This window comes from Peromyscus eremicus, chromosome 1 (assembly GCF_949786415.1).
Source record: "Peromyscus eremicus chromosome 1, PerEre_H2_v1, whole genome shotgun sequence".
Taxonomy (NCBI): Eukaryota; Metazoa; Chordata; class Mammalia; order Rodentia; family Cricetidae; genus Peromyscus; species Peromyscus eremicus.
The window spans coordinates 129,190,552-129,206,599 of NC_081416.1; positions in this window are offsets into that span (position 1 = coordinate 129,190,552).

Here is a 16,048-nt window from a genome sequence, read left to right on the forward strand (position 1 = left end):
CTATGGCTTCCTCTGTTTCTCCTTCCTATATTGTAGCTCTCTTTAGTAGCTAACGCAAACATTGGAAACTTTTGATGGATGGATTATTAGTTTGATTACTTACATAAGTAGCTCTATTTTGTAGAGAGCTGTGTTCTTTGATAGAAGTAATGGACTCTCAGACTAAAATTACACTCAGTACCTACCACTGCCCCTACTGGCCTTTCTTAGAATTATACCCAGGGGCTCTCAGGAGAGCATCATCAGATTCCAAATCTTTCCCTGACACATGAAAGGAAATTATCACAATGACATTAGGAAAATATTTTTTCCACAGCATAAGGATACTAGGTACTTAAACTTGTCTCAAATATTCTAACATTCAAATTCCGAACACTTCGTGGAACTTGCTTTTCTTTGTTGAGTAAGGGAGATTTAATCATCTGCCTGTACACCATACATTTCTCATAAGCAAACATTCAAGAACAACTCAACTATCTGTGATAGAAATCCTTTTCTTAACTTTTTTGTGGTTACTGTTACCTATGCAAATCTCAGAAGTTCTGTGTCCATCTTTGGCTGATCACCAGGTCGTGAATGACATCATGGCAGAGCTAGTGATGTGCAGGGTTCAGCTATGTCAAGACTCACGGAGAGAAACTGACCCAGTACAACGTCAATGACAATCAGTCTCCCCCAGGAGACTGTAGGGAATGATGTCAGAGCATCAATCTGGAGACACTGTGAAAGGAAAAGCCCAGTTCCCCAAAGGTGCTTTGCAACGCTACTGGGGTCAGTACCTAACCAAAGTCATTCCTGTCTTTATTCCCACTTAATTTGCATATTCAGCTCACAACTCACAAAGCCAGACTCAGATTCATGCTTTCCTTAAACTTCATAGCCATTGTCTACCAGGAACTGCTGATCTTTCCACTGGAAACATTACGATCATGTTATAATGTTCACGGGGATCCAATCACTCCACATTTCAAATCATAAACTGCCTCGTGGATCCCCAAGCAACCAGGTGTGGATCAGGAGGCCCTAGAACAGTGAGAAAAGGTTTGGCCAAATGAACGGTCTGGTTGCTCACCGAAACAGTGTCCTCCAGCTGCTTTGTAGTGACTTGTCTTCAGTGCTCTCCTCCAACAGAGGTCAGCATCTCTGCCAATTGTAACTAAAGCACCTAACCAAAGACAGCAAACTCAAGTTCCTCACGAGGCAGAGTGCTGATCTTAACAGGCTGGAACATCATTTTAATACATTTGCACTATTTAGGGAAAGGCAACACTAGGCATATTTTCTCTTTGACTGTTTGAAGTTTGCTTTCCAGTTGGGACAGTTTAGTTTGGAGCCAAGTAAAGGGGGAAAGTGGGACATACAACTGAATAAATAAATTTGAAAATAAGAAGCAACAGACATAAGAGGAACTCTCAAGAAGATGGTATCAAGGGCACAAAGGGCCACACTGGTCCCTTGGAGGAGGCTGCTGTCACTCTCACCTAAGACCCTCCCCACTCAAGTCACAGGGATTCCCAGATGCCAGCGGAACATATGGCTAAAGATATGACTAGAGACACTCACTTGATCCAGGCATGGCAGTCCACACTATAGACCTGTTACTCTGGAGGTGGCAGTAGCAGAATCTCAAGTGTTACATTCAAGGTCAGCCTGGACAATACACAAACAAAAGAAAATTCAAAAATCAAGTCATTTAACCATGTAACTTTTGGAAGTAGCAGTTACCTCCATGGGAATATCTAATAGCAAAAAGCAATGATAAAGAATTTTGATCAATGCAGATGTATGCACATATAAATTTATAAAGCATGAACTAAAATTAAGAAGTTGCTGTGGGCACTTTTAGCTGATGATATTTCTCCTTAGAACCCTGGGGTGGGGTGCGTGAGTTCATTGCCAGCTTCCTCATGGGGACTGTGGCAAGGTCTCTGATCTCTGAACTCCAAAGCCGCCCTTACAGGGCCAAGTGCACTCAGTGGGAGATGGGCTGTAGCTCCTCCTTTAAATGTGGTGAGGGTTCTTCAGAAATGAGCCTACAGCTCCTGAGGCCTGCCTTGACTACTCACAGGCAAGTCAGAAACAGGGCATTCCCCAAGACCTGATCCCAGACCAGAGGCCAAGCACAGCTCCCATCTCTACCCTAAGCTACCATTCAAGACTTTCCTCTTTAATAAAATTATTAATATTAACTTTAGTACCAATTCTCATCTAACATCAAATTACCACACTTCAAGCCTATGAAAATGGAAACCAAGACAACATCTGGAGTTTGGTGGGAATTTCAGCGTATCTTAACGAGCCTGCAACAACAATCTGTGAAAGTGTTTCCATTCTTTCTATTTTCCCAAAGAGCGAAGCCTTTCAAACAGTTTAAGAGGGGAAGTGGGTGATGTAGTTTAAGACAAAGACGGCAAGCAGAGTGTAAGTTTCCTTTAAAGTATTTACTGAGGAAGAAGAGAAGAGTTCAAGCCGCAGGGAGCCAGCACCACTAGCAGGAGCTAGAGGAGAAACACAGCGGGTCTCTCTCTGTTCTGGCTTCTCCCTGAACACAAGGACTGTCCTGAAGAGCCCTAACCATGTCCTCATGCAGTTTCCCACTCTGGGGCCTCCCTCCCTCTGGTCCCATGAATGGAAACAAATTGTTTTTAGCGACAATACCCCCTAGGCTCAGTCTTGACCTGTGTGGTACAGTGACTCAGTGCAGCTTGAATTTTTACATACAGCTGCATAAAGCAATTTTCATGTAAATTCCTAGGTAAATCAGCCTGCAGTTGGTCTATTACATAGACACATAAACAGAAACCATTATGTTTGTCAGATTAGAAGATGCCCCTTTTCCTTCACAGGCGCTGTTCCCTGTGCCATCACAGGGTCCAAACCAGAAAATGGAGAATGCAGGAAAGGCCTAAACACCACAAGCAGTGAGGCCCATTCATGGCAGCCTGTACATCCTCGGTGACTGGATGCTCTGACATCCAAAAAGGCTGCTGTGAAACAGAGACAAAACTTGCTTAGAAAAATCAACCCTCAAATGAGCAGAGAGAGCCAGGTAATTCTTTAGCCCTGCCAGGAAACAACTCAGCCACTTCCCATTACCCTGGTGATATGTGGAATGCCAATAAACAGCCACCAGGGTCTCCAATGGCCCCGCCATTCCCACTGCCGCAAGCAGACTGTCTCGGTGAGCTCACAGCAGGTGAGGGAGTTTCAAGGACTAGAGGAGCATGTCAGCTCTCAGAGGCGCCTTTCCCTGGGTGCTGGGGCAGCCAGCGCCCCCTGTGCCGCCAACAACAGGGGTTGGTGGGGGCAGCCCCAGCCATCTGGAAGCCTGCTCTCTGGATCCTCCACCCAAATGTGTTTCTGACCAAAGGCAGTACATTTCTTGACGAGATCCTTTTAAGGCAACAGCAACCACAGAGCACAAAAGGAAAGATGTAGCCAAAACCTGGCCCAAGATGTTTGTTTATGCAATCTTTAAATAATTCATCTTTATCCCTATTGAGCCCATCACAGCACGTCAAAAATAAATGTGTCGCCTTGGCCTGTTGTTTGTAGCTTAGGATTGTCAAGCGAGAAGAAAATATTACGGAGACAGAGGGAGATACACGCAGGAGTGTGACCTTTAACTGCACTACCTATAACCAATCTCATCAAATTAAAGCACTGTATATTTTCCTTAATATTCTCTGATTAGGCTGGGGCTATGAGTGGACACGAACACCCGCCATTGCTATGCAGCGGGATGTCTGCTTAGCACCGGCAAAGCGTTTGGGAATAAGTGAGCAAAATGCTTTAATTTGATAGGGTTAGAATCCTGCAGGCTCTGGGGTGAAAGGTCCCCAACAGCTCGGCTCACACTGAATATGCAGAAATAAAAAAGTAAATTGCTTACATCTGCTGCAGGCGGCAGGGAAAATGATCTGATTGGACAGTCCGAGGACTCTCCATCTCTTTTGGGTTAGAGAGAGGGTTTCGGAGCATCAGAAGCTTGTAATTGGAGTAATTCTGAATTAATGGACACACACACACACCACACACACACACACTAAACATTCTGAGGCAGCTGTTTGCAGAAGCCTGCCTGTTTAGGAATGCTTATAGCTTGCAAAAGAAAGAAGCAACTTCAAACATAATCTCCCCCCTAAAAAAAAAAAAATGAATCTTAATCTTAACTATGGGCTTGAATTTGATAACAGGTAGGCAGAGCATTCTTATCTGGCTCATCCTCCTGCTGCCAAGAAGCCTGGGAACTATCAGACCCCTTATCTCCTTGTCCACTTTGTCCTTCTTTCTGAAATACATGTGTATTTGGGCTCTCCTTCATGCATAAAAAGATGATTTAAAGGACTTCTCTGGGATTCCTAGAAGTTGACACAGAAAGCTCAGGTTTTGCCTCCTTGCTCTGTGATACAGGATTTAATCTTCATTTTTGATGGATAAGAATCAAAGACAGGACTGAAGGTCTTTGGGGCATGAGCTGGTTCACTTTCACAGGGGATGTCAAGAGGTGCCCTGCGGTGCAACCTTGATGCACTCCCAGGACCCTGTGAGGAGAGCTGTGTCAGGAATCACATTAGGCCTAGCTGGGTCTGCTCTTCTGGCTGGCATGTGGCTTACACTTACAGTGAGGTTGAAGTTGTATTTGAACTCCTTCGGCGCACGTGACTTTATTAGCTTACACTAGCTTGCCAATCTAAATAATACCATGTTGTCCCACTGTGGGCAGGCTCCTGTTGGGAGCTGAAAGCAATCCTGGCCTCCAGGGGGCTGAGCGGAAGGCCCCACAGAGGGAGATTACTAAAGGGGAGGGGACCCAGGGAAGGCATCCTGTGAAGCCAGCCTTTGGGAACCAGGCATCGATGGATCTTGGAGGCCAGCCTTGGGCTAGACAGCACAATGATCAGTTCAACATTCCCAAAATGCTCTTGGATGCAGGTTTTGTAAGGACAGCTCCAGGCTCCTCTAATGTATTAGTAGTAATTGGGGCTTATATCCAAATTCAGGGTTTATTTTTTCTTCAGTACTCTTATTAATGCCCAAGGCTCTTTGAAATTGCCTGAATAGCCTATTGTACTCCTAGAAGCACCAAGCTGATAGATTTTAGAATGCCACACACAAGCTAAAAAAATATTCTAGATATCAAATCTCATACACAGTTTTCTTTATATGTACATGTGTGTGATGTGTGTTCAACATATATACACATATATGATATATCTATATGCATAATTGCTTAACATAGGCAAAGATGTGACTTCGAGACCAAGCTATATAGAACAAAAAATCCATGAACAGAACCAGAATTTCTTGCTAATGTCACAATTTCACCAATATTGTCCAGGTCTGGCTGTGGGGGTCTCGAGCTTGCTTCTCTCCAATGTATCTCTTTAAGCCTAAGTCATTTCTTTGGCAAGGCTCCACCTCTAACAAACAGCTCTGCACTAGTCCTTATCACCCTGAAGTCTCCTTTGTCTGCCTGGGCACTGCCACAGTCTATCAGAAGGTATTTGTCAACAATTACGTGTCTATTAAGGCACAGTCAATCAGTGTGGGCCCAAACAGCTAGGCCTCTAGGGCTCAGCTATCGATAGGAGACTGTCAATATCCCATTGAATCCTTTTCTCCACAAAACACAGTCACCTAGCCGAAATCGTTGTCTGAGAAAAACATGGAAGGCCGGCTTTCGTCTCTTGTTCACAGACGTCCCACTCTTTAATCTAACATTCAATTTGAATGAATAAAATCTTTCAAACTTTCTGAATATCTGCTGCTTTGAAAACTGTCCACACTGAGTTTGCGAGGGTAGACAGTTAACATCAACAGCAATGGTTGAAAAGTAAATGTAGGTGTGTGAAATCACTCCTGAAAATTGGAAGTCCGGGTAAAAATTAACAAGACACTTGAAATTAGCTTCATAGTAATTAGTAACCTTGCTGCTGCAAGTCTGGGGTGTTTACCTGGCAAGGGACAAAGGGTGATGGTATTAATAGTATTTTTTTCCTGCACATTCAACTTCAAACCTGACTACAGATTTTGCTGTTATTGATATGAAGGGCTGTGGTCTTTTCTTCAAAGAAGAAATACTGAGAGCCCCCGTATGACTGTTTTAAAGCCCCCCTTCCCCAGCCCCAAAAAGAAAAAGAGTGTTAAAGTGGGGGGAGGGGAGTGCAGACGAAATCGCCTAAGTGCGGCTGTATCTTTTGAACTGGCAAACTCTCTGCATCACAGAATACAGCAGTTGTCCTACCACAAAAGGCAGCATCTCACCCTCTCCACAAAAGCCCAAGACACCCAACAGTATTAGAAGCAGATGTGATATCAGAGCCTCTGGACTATGTGAGGTGCCTTTTAAGATCTGTTAAAGCAAGGGTTTATAAAATTTACAAAAACAAACGGTTTTTCTTTTTGGGAGAGTGTTTTCTTAGAACCCTAATTCCTGGGATTTTTCAGCCCAGCCTCTCTCCAAGTAGAGAAATACGTGGAAGGTGGGCTCAGCTACCCTGGTCAAATCCAGATAGACTTGTACCTCAGAGCCTCTTTACATTCTGTGTCTTGTGTTCATAATCCAAAGCCCAAATGATTCAAATACTGAAGTGAAGCCAAGAAAGGTCAAAATCATGCCAGAAGGTCCAGGTGAAGTTTCTAAGAGGTAGTGTAAAAAACGGAAAATTAAAATTCAAAGTATTCAAATAAAGTGGGAAAGCTGCCTCAGGTCTCATGGAGAGAGGCGGGTTTGCCCATTCCATTTCTTGGCCTCAGCCTCGGTCGGAAGCACACATTAATTAAATTACCAGCCTCCAGTCTGAAGTGGATCAGCTGCAGCTCAGAAATCCTGGGGTCCTTTCTGCATGTGATGGTCACAAACACCATATTTGATGTCTTTCTAGTACAGCTGTTATTCTAATCCATTACAGATATTCAAATGTAATCTACCATCGGACTTTTACATAGACCTATGGTTCACTTCAGATGTTTGCACGGGGAATTTTATAAATGGACTTCAAACTATTCTAAGAGCATAAATTGTGAAATGCCTGGGTCAGGAACCCAACTCATAAAGGGCCCCTGAACAGTCACTGCCCAGCAGACGGCCATCATGGCAAAGGGGCAGCTGATCTCTGTTTCTGAAAGCTCCATTATGTGTATTTACAAAATAAACAATGCATGCAAGTTCATGATTGTCACCCTTAATAATATGCATTACAGCAAGCCCTTAAATAAATATACATGCCATAGATGTCCACCAGACCCATCATGCCTTTGTCCTTACACCACATCCAAGGCATTGTCTTTGTTGCATTAGAAAGATTTAAAAAAAAACTGACTCCTCATAGAACAGAAACAATAACAAAAAGCAATCATTATTTTAAATAACTCACCGACATCCAGACGCTTTGCTCAGGTTTCCTAGCAGAGAAGTCAGGAAGTTCAGAGCTGGGGTGAGAACTTGTTCTCATTAGGCTCATCTTCGCAAGGCACAGTCGCAGAGTGGGAATACAAAATGTTCTGGATGCTTCAGTAATTAACTGTCTTTGAGAAGGAAAGACAAACAAATAAATAAATAATTTGATCTTTCAGAGTTCAAACCGATCAGGTTGCACAGAGTAAAACGCCTCTACGTGACACTCCCTGCAGACTTTATTTTGTGAGCACAAAAGAAGAAAAAAAATTGTGTGCTAACAAATTCTTTCACATCAACATGTGTCAAAAAATACGACTTACTTTTAAGAATTTTTAACTCAAATAGTCTAGAAGTCCCTGTGCAACTGGACCAAGGTCTTTACTGAGAGTCTTTGCTGCAAGCAAGCTTCCATTTTTTAATCACTTGTTTTTTATATATTTTATATAATTGTTTATTTTAATATACCATATATTATTGTAGCCTCTTTTCATTGGGTAATATCTAATTAACAATAGAAAGCAAGTGAAAGTATTAACTCATTCTTACTGATAGAAATTTACATCCTAAACATCCTAAGGTTTGTAAGAAAGAGCTTAAACTTCTCTTCATTAATTTTGGTTCTGCTTAAATTTCCAGCATATGCATAAATGGTGAATAAAAATCCACAGGATCATTCTCATATCTACACGCATGTATGTATGTAAAACATCATTATTTGCTAACGTAGAGAAGGGGGCTCAAAAGGCTTTATAGGAAAATGCATGAATGACTCTTAACTGTGATTATTTTGCTAGCCAAAGAACAAATGCTTTGAGCATTCTAAATATCAATGTGCTGCTTTCACTTTGCCTCAAGTCCTTTGTTAAGAGTCAGAGCAGGGATTGTCAGGGTGACGATTCCTAACTTTTTCTCAGATTTTTATCAGAAGGAAGGCAAATACTTAGACAGCAGAAGAAACTCAGAAAATGTGGGGTATTGACCAAGGCCACACACAGCTTTTTATGATATACCGATTCTAGCCTCCCTTTACCAGAGAGAGAGAGAGAGAGAGAGAGAGAGAGAGAGAGAGAGAGAGAGAGAGAGAGAGAGAGAGAGAGAGAGGAGACATGAAGTTTTTGTTTGGTTTATTTGTCTATCCAACTAAGACTCTGTCAGAGTCTCTCTATACTTTGAAATTGGCTCCTTCACAATCCTGGAGAGTCTCAAAATGTTAGCAAATTAAACAATTTGTCTCCCTGGAAGCCTAGGTACATTTTTCGAGCTCAGAATGGAAGAAGAGCAAGGGAGCCCACATGTGCTTCTTTGACCTAACTGCTCTTCTGCTCTCCCCATGCAACTTTTTAGCTGGAGAGAAACCAGGACCGGGAACATGCATGCTAGCACAGCTCCAAACCCCTGCTAGAGGCATAGAGGAGTGAGGTGAGGTGAGATGAGATGCGCTGTGCTTGCCCATGCTTCCGAGCCCCAGCGGCAGGACGTCCGTCTTAGGATGTTTCTGAGCAGCAGAAATGGAAGGCAGTGGCCCACATTATCCTCCTGTTTCCAAATTAAACATTTACAGGCTCTATTTCCCCCATGTTTTGACATATATGTGTCTCTGAAGAACACTTATTTAGGTTTGCATGGCTTAAAATGCAGGTCTTTCTCTATGGCTAAGCTCTCAAAGACACTCACAGAGGGAGCAAAAGGGTTGATATCTCCCAGGTTAAGCACTCCTGAATGAAATTGACTGGGGAAAAAAAAGGAAAGAAAGAAAGAAAGAAAGAAAGAAAGAAAGAAAGAAAGAAAGAAAGAAAGAAAGAAGGAAAGAAAGAAAGGAAGGAAGGAAGAAGAGAGGCAGCTTCAACTCAGCACATTCACAGAGTGCATAGTTTTGTTTTAATTCACAAAACCTATTTGTAAAACTCAGCTTGCGTAAGGAAGAAAGCCTTTTTCAAAAATGGTTTCATAGACATATTTCTTGCTCAATTCAATAATATGCTTTTTAAGTTTTACACAAATTAAGATCCATTCAAATTTGAAATTATTTAAAAACACATCAGACCCTTCATTGGTTTGCACACCACACACACACACACACACACACACACACACACACACACACACACACACCCTACCTCAAATTTTAGAAACATGATAGAATTGGGACAAAATAAAAGTCTTTGATAATCACTTTGTCTATTTAATTAGGAAGTATTATTTGCTGTTTTTCAATTCAGCAATTTCTCTCTGAACAATAGATTAGGACACACCTTCAAATAATAATTAAAAAAAAATCTAGCATTTTTAGCAGTGGATGCCCAGAGGCTAATGACAAAATCTGCGGTATCTTACCGCCATCTACTGGCCATTATTGTAATGTTATGATTTAAAGGTACAGGTTTACATTACCAGAATTAAAACATTTAGAACCAAACACATTTTGGAGTCTCTGCTCAAGGACATTGTTATTTTGTGGGTGGTCCCAAATGTTTTAAAACATTTTTTAAATGTTACATGAATTTCTGAGTCTCTCTTTGCCCTGGGTGACTCTAAAAATAATGTCACTTTTGCTCTTTAAAGCTTCAGAGCTCTGAAAGCAATGGTCATAGTCTCCCTCTCGCATCCCTGCCTTTCCAACACACACACACACACACACACACACACACACACACACACACACACACACACACACACACACAAACACACGTGCACACACAAGGTCATTTCTCCAAGCAATGCTGCCAGCCTTCACCCTGTGCTTGTTCATTTTGGCTTGGTTTCCTGGTGGCCGTCCTCCAAACCTGTTTCCTGTCCATCAAATGTCTCAGCTGGAGAACCGCTCTCAGGATGAAACTGTTCACCTCCTGGACCTGCCTGATGGACCTTTAGCAATGCAACCTAAACTCATGGTCTATAATTTGGCAGCCTGGAGCACCACGTACTCGTTAACCCTCAGTTTCCCCACATTGCTGTCTGTGACTTCCGCAGTTGTTTTATGAAGGGGGAGAGCTTTCACATTAATTCTTTTCAGCTTGTTGTTCTAGCCTGCAGAAGCATTTTTGTTTCAGAATTCTACCTCCTTCTCCAATTCTTTAATGATGATGCATTCGCCATTTATCAATATTATTATTTATTTATCACAAAGCTCTCTAGTTAGATGGGGTACACTGTGGGCAGATATCACACGCAGATTCAAGGATACAAGTGTTTCCCATACTGCCTAGCACATCGTAAAACTTCAAACAATGGCTGCTATTCTTTGCGTATCACAAATTCAGGCAACTATGGCTGGAATCCGACAGGAGCTGCTGCGACACTGGTGTGGATTCTGAAGACCTTCTGAAGCCCGTCTTCGGCCATGTCCACCTTCACAGTTGCTCACACACAGGCCAAGAAGCTGCTTGCCTTGTGCAGCTGATGTCTCAGCTCCAAGGGAGCAAGCTACTTTATGTAGTAACCAGGAGCCCATGCACTTCGGGCTTGATGCTTCTTGCAGTGCCTCTTCCATTTTTCCAGCTAAAGCAAGTGCAACCTTCTAAACCAAAACAAAGATAGATGCAAAGGAGACAGGAGGAAGGGGAAGCCTCCCCTCCCCACTCTGCTCCCTCTGTGGAGCTGCTTAGACCATACAGGGGCTCTGCCTCCTAGTGCAATCAACTCTGACACCTAGCTTCCGGAGCCCAGCTTTGTAGAGGGAGGATATCAGTCCACCCAGGACAGGCACAGACAGACGCTCCAGGACCAGGATGCAATGAGACCTCTCTGCTCTTTCAAATGCTCATTGTACTCTCTGTTCTTTGGACTGACCCGAAATGAGTATGTCTAGGCTGGGGTTATTTGATTTGTGTCTATTTGGTGTTGGGGATAGAAGGTGCTGTCTCATACACGCTTAACAATGCTCTGCCACTGAGAGCCAGGCTCCCTTGATTTTAATGGAACCCTGTGTGTAGTAGAGTCTGATAGCCCACATTTGATCTCTTGAACATTGTATTAAAATGCGGAGCATTCACTCGATACACAGAATTTCCTAAAGGATTTGTTGACAAGAAGGTTAGCATCTTTCCTATCAGGAACAAGGATAAACCAAAACATTTAGCAAACATTCAGTCCTGTCCACTAAAAATAAATAGATTCAAGTTTTAGTTTATTTCAGCATGGTTCAGGGATTGAACTCAGAACTGTCAGCACATTAAGCAAGTGCCTCCCAGCTACTTTTTAAATAAAAAAAAAAAAAAGTAGGGTGTCACTTTTTCTAAAAATTCATTTATTTAAGAAAACCTGGGAGATTATGTACTAAACAAAATAGGCCTTTCTGATAAATGCCACCTTTTTGCTAGATGGTGCAGTCTGAATTTGTGAGTCTTTATGACAGGATCCTAAAATATGGAAGAGTAGAGGTAAGCCAAAAAGGCTCCATATAGGCTAGGAACAGATGGGCTCTGAGCACGTGACGGGGGAGGGGGCCTCCGACCAGCATGCTTGCTCAGTTTCAAGATCCCCCTGAGTTTCTTCAGGGCTTCAACCTTTGCACCAGGGAGTCTGCACTCAACTGCTGACTGACCAAGCCGGACAGTTCCTCAGCAGAAGCCTAGAGACACACAGGAAAGTGAGCAGGGGGACTCTGGGGATGCCTGTAAGGGAGGCCACACCTCCTCTGGTGTCGGTCTTTCCTGTCCTTAAATTAAAAGGCTCCTCATTCACTCCTTGGCCACCCTACTTCCTTCCTCCTTATCTAAGTTCCTCAATGGTACTGAGTCCTCATGGACCCATTCTCTCCTGTGACACAGTCTCCCCCATCTCTCTCATCTCTTCCGCTCGCCCAGGCTGCTGGGGTGTGTTTTGTCCCCTCCTCAATGATAGATCTTACTATATGGATAAGGTATTTTTTGGTTCCCTGCTAAAAAGGAAGTGCTCAGCTGGGCCTTGTGATATAGACCTGTAATGACAGCCAGCAGGGAGGCTAAGGCAGGAAGACGACAAATTCAAGGTCAAAGTGGGCTACAGAGTGAGCTCAGAGCCATCCTGCCTGATTTACTGAGTCTCTGTCTCAATAAATAAGTGAATGAATAAAACCTCATACACACACACACACACACACACACACACACACACAAAAAAAAAACAGGCTTAGGAATAACATTCAGTAACAGTAACAGAATGCTGCCTAGAATGCATGAAGCCCTAGGTTTAATCCCCACACACACACACACACCAAGACAAGAAAAACAAAGAACTAACTGCTTGCTGTGGGGCAGGGGTAGGGATGTGTGTGAAGGAGTGGGTACTGTGAGCACAGGCTGAGTTGTGTTCACTTGTGTCTTTGGTGATGTACAACACTCCTAAGCTGTGACTTATATGCATTTCTTTTCTGGGTTAAAAGCATTCATTTCTTTTTTTTTAAGTCTATTTTATTTATTCTTTGAGAATTTCATGTATGTATACAATGCACTATTTATCTTCCCCACTCCTCATTCTCAACTCAGCTTTTCACCCAACCTCCCCATCACATCTCTCACAACATGTCCTCTTTTTTTATGGTACCAATAAGTCTTTATTTTCTAAGAAAAAAAAGAGAAATGAAGGAGTCAACATGTGTTACAAAATGATAATGATAAGATTATAAGTAGGGACCCATGTACAGTAAAGTTAATCATGAAATAAACACCCCAGTGTTGGGGTCACCAAAGCCCTACCTTGTCCAGTTCTTGCTGCCCCTATGTGTGTAGGTGTTAGGGCTATCCACTGAAGCATGGCCACCCTACCAATGACCATATCCCTTAAGGAAACTGACTTTACCTCCCCTAGATATCATCAACTGCCAAAGTAGCTCCTCAGCTAGGGACAGGGCACTTCTCTATCCATGCTGGTATTTTGACTGGCTCGATCTTACACAGGTCTTGTGCAGACAACCTCAGCTGCTGTGAGATCATGTGCACTGGCCATGTGATATCCAGAAAACACTATTTCTGCCCCAAACTCTGGCTCCTAGAATCTTTCCACTCCTTCTTCCAAGATGATACTTGAGCCTTGAAGGGAGGTGTCGTGATATGGATGTCCCATTTATAGCTTAGTGCTCAACAGTCACTTAGGAGTTTCGGTTGTACGTCTCTTTATTAACCACTCCCCTTTGAAAGAGAAGCTTCCTTGGTGAGGGCTGAGAGTTCTAAAGTGCTCTTCCCTCTCATCCACATAAGATCATTGTTCTGAAGGTTTAGTAAGAAAATAATCAGATTTGTGTCCAACAATGGTTTCTATGGAGTTATTTGCAATGACTGAAAATACGAAACACAACATACACACCCAATAATAAGTATGGCATTCTTTTTATAAAATACATCACAGTCAAAAGTGACATTAAGCCCTTCAATCAGTTTACATGGTAGACATGTGTATATTCAACTAGAATAGTAATAACTTGAATCGGCATCATCAAGCTTTTAATGGGAGTGCTATGTCATTAAAAGAGACAGGAAATTTACACAATAGTATATCCCACATGATGCTGTAATCTGTTTCCTTGACCAATATTCGGTATGATACTTATGCATAAGAAATATCTACATGGTAGATTGAAAGGAAATTCTTTTTTCTTGCTTTTGTATATGTTTTGGAATTTTTGTGATGAAATTATATAAATTTCAGTCTGAAAATTATTACTAAAGAAAAATAGATATATGCAAAACAGGCTAATGAAATGGAATGAGAAGCTACTGTGGGTGCTATGGGGAAAATGTCAGCATCATGGAAAAGCTAAGAAAGATTTTCTCTAAATGTTTGGAACTAGGCCAGATTCATCTCGAATAGGCTGATATTACTCAGCACGCAGAAGCCTGAGGCAGGATGACATCAAGCTTGAGTATAACCAAGGCTACACTATAAGACTGTCTAAAAATCATCTTTTCAATAAAAACAATGGGGTCCTCTAGTAACAAAGTAGCCCAAAACCTGCCCACAACACTGTTCTACCTCTCCTAGAATGAGGATGAAAGGACTTGGAAGGTTCCTATCTCTGACCATTACAGGGTTGGCAGATAGAGCATAGGATGCCTGATGAACTCTGAATTTTGAGTAAATATTCTCTCCTTTTAGTTCTAATGTGCCCCAAATACCACATGGGACATATTAACACCAACTTTCCTCTTGTTTATCTAAAACTCAGAATTAATTGACATCACCCTCCCCAGCCCCAAATCCATCTTTTATTACTGTGCCCAGGGAAGGGATTTCAACAGTACAACCTACACAGCTTAAATATGAGTCTGGAGAGTTTCAGTGTGCAGTTTCTGTTGTTTAGGGGACACTGGGCGTAGGCTTATGGCTGATTGCTTATGCTACACTGGCCACAGGCTTGTGTGGATACAGGTTGTCAGGAGAACAAAACACTACAAAAAAAATAGTGACTGAGGTTGGAAAAGGTGTACATGTGACTATCTTAGACAGGGAGATCTTTGCCCCCAAGTAAGAGACATTGAGAAGTACATTGGGTGAGGGGAGGAGACACTAGGAGCCAGAAAAAAACAACCTAGTTTAAGTAGGAGCTGAACTCAGAGAGTTTGAAGTCAGCCACATAGGACAGCAGTACTGTACAGAGGGTCCTGTTTTACCAGCAGCTTTAACTCTTGCTGAGTTTTAGTCCTTGATGAAGGAAGTGTGGAAGCCTGGGGAAGGAGGACAAAAGAAGTTCCCTAGCCTCCCAGTCTTCTGACAGGAAGCCACCCTGAAAGGACACAGCTTAGAGAGGATGACAATTTTGAAGAGAGGTATTTTCAGGACTGCAAATTTAAACTCTTAAGGGAAGGTGGCATTTTTTGACTCCTGTTCTCTGGCCAGGCAACTCTGAACACACCTAGTCTTCTGTGCTCTCAAAGGTAAGGAGAAGACACACAGCAAAGCTGCCTTGCAAGGGCACCTGTGAGTCCTCACTGGATGCAATGGCCTTTGTTTGGGGTTGGGGAATCACAAGTCTGATTTCTGATTGGTTAACATCTTTTATCTTTAGGTACGTGTGTGTTATGTTGAAGACTAAGCCCACAGACTCATGTACGGTGAGCATGGACTCCATCACTGACCTACATTCCGGCTCATGCCTGTATCATGGGGGTTTTGTTGTCATTGTGGTTTTAATTTTTGAGACAAGGTCTTGCTGTATAGCTTTAGCTGGCCTGGTACTTTCTGCAGAGATGAAGTTAGCCTCTGCCTCACAGAGATCCACCTGCCTCTGCTTCCTGAGTGCTGGGGTTAGAGGCTATCTATGTCATTTTTAGTTTAAATTTCTAAGGTTGCCAGCCATTTTCTTTAAATGTCAGGGATTTAGATGACACAGGTAACATACATTGGACACTTTGCAAATATTTGATAAGCAAGGCTGAGATTTTTGCTATAGGAGCAGACATCTGTTTACCAGGATAAATTTCACTTTATTTTAATAAAGGCCTCTACTTAAATCTACTTCCAGGGAGCAGAGGGAGAAAGTACCAACTATGTGATGGTATTTTATCTGTGTCCCCCAATAAAGTTTATCTGCTGATCAGAAAAAAAACAGCCACTATATTAAAGACAGAAGTCAGGGAATGGTAACACACACCTTTAATCCTATTACTCGGGAGGCAGGGATCTGTCGGGATCTCTGTGAGTTCAAGGCCACACTGGGAACAGAGCCAGGCA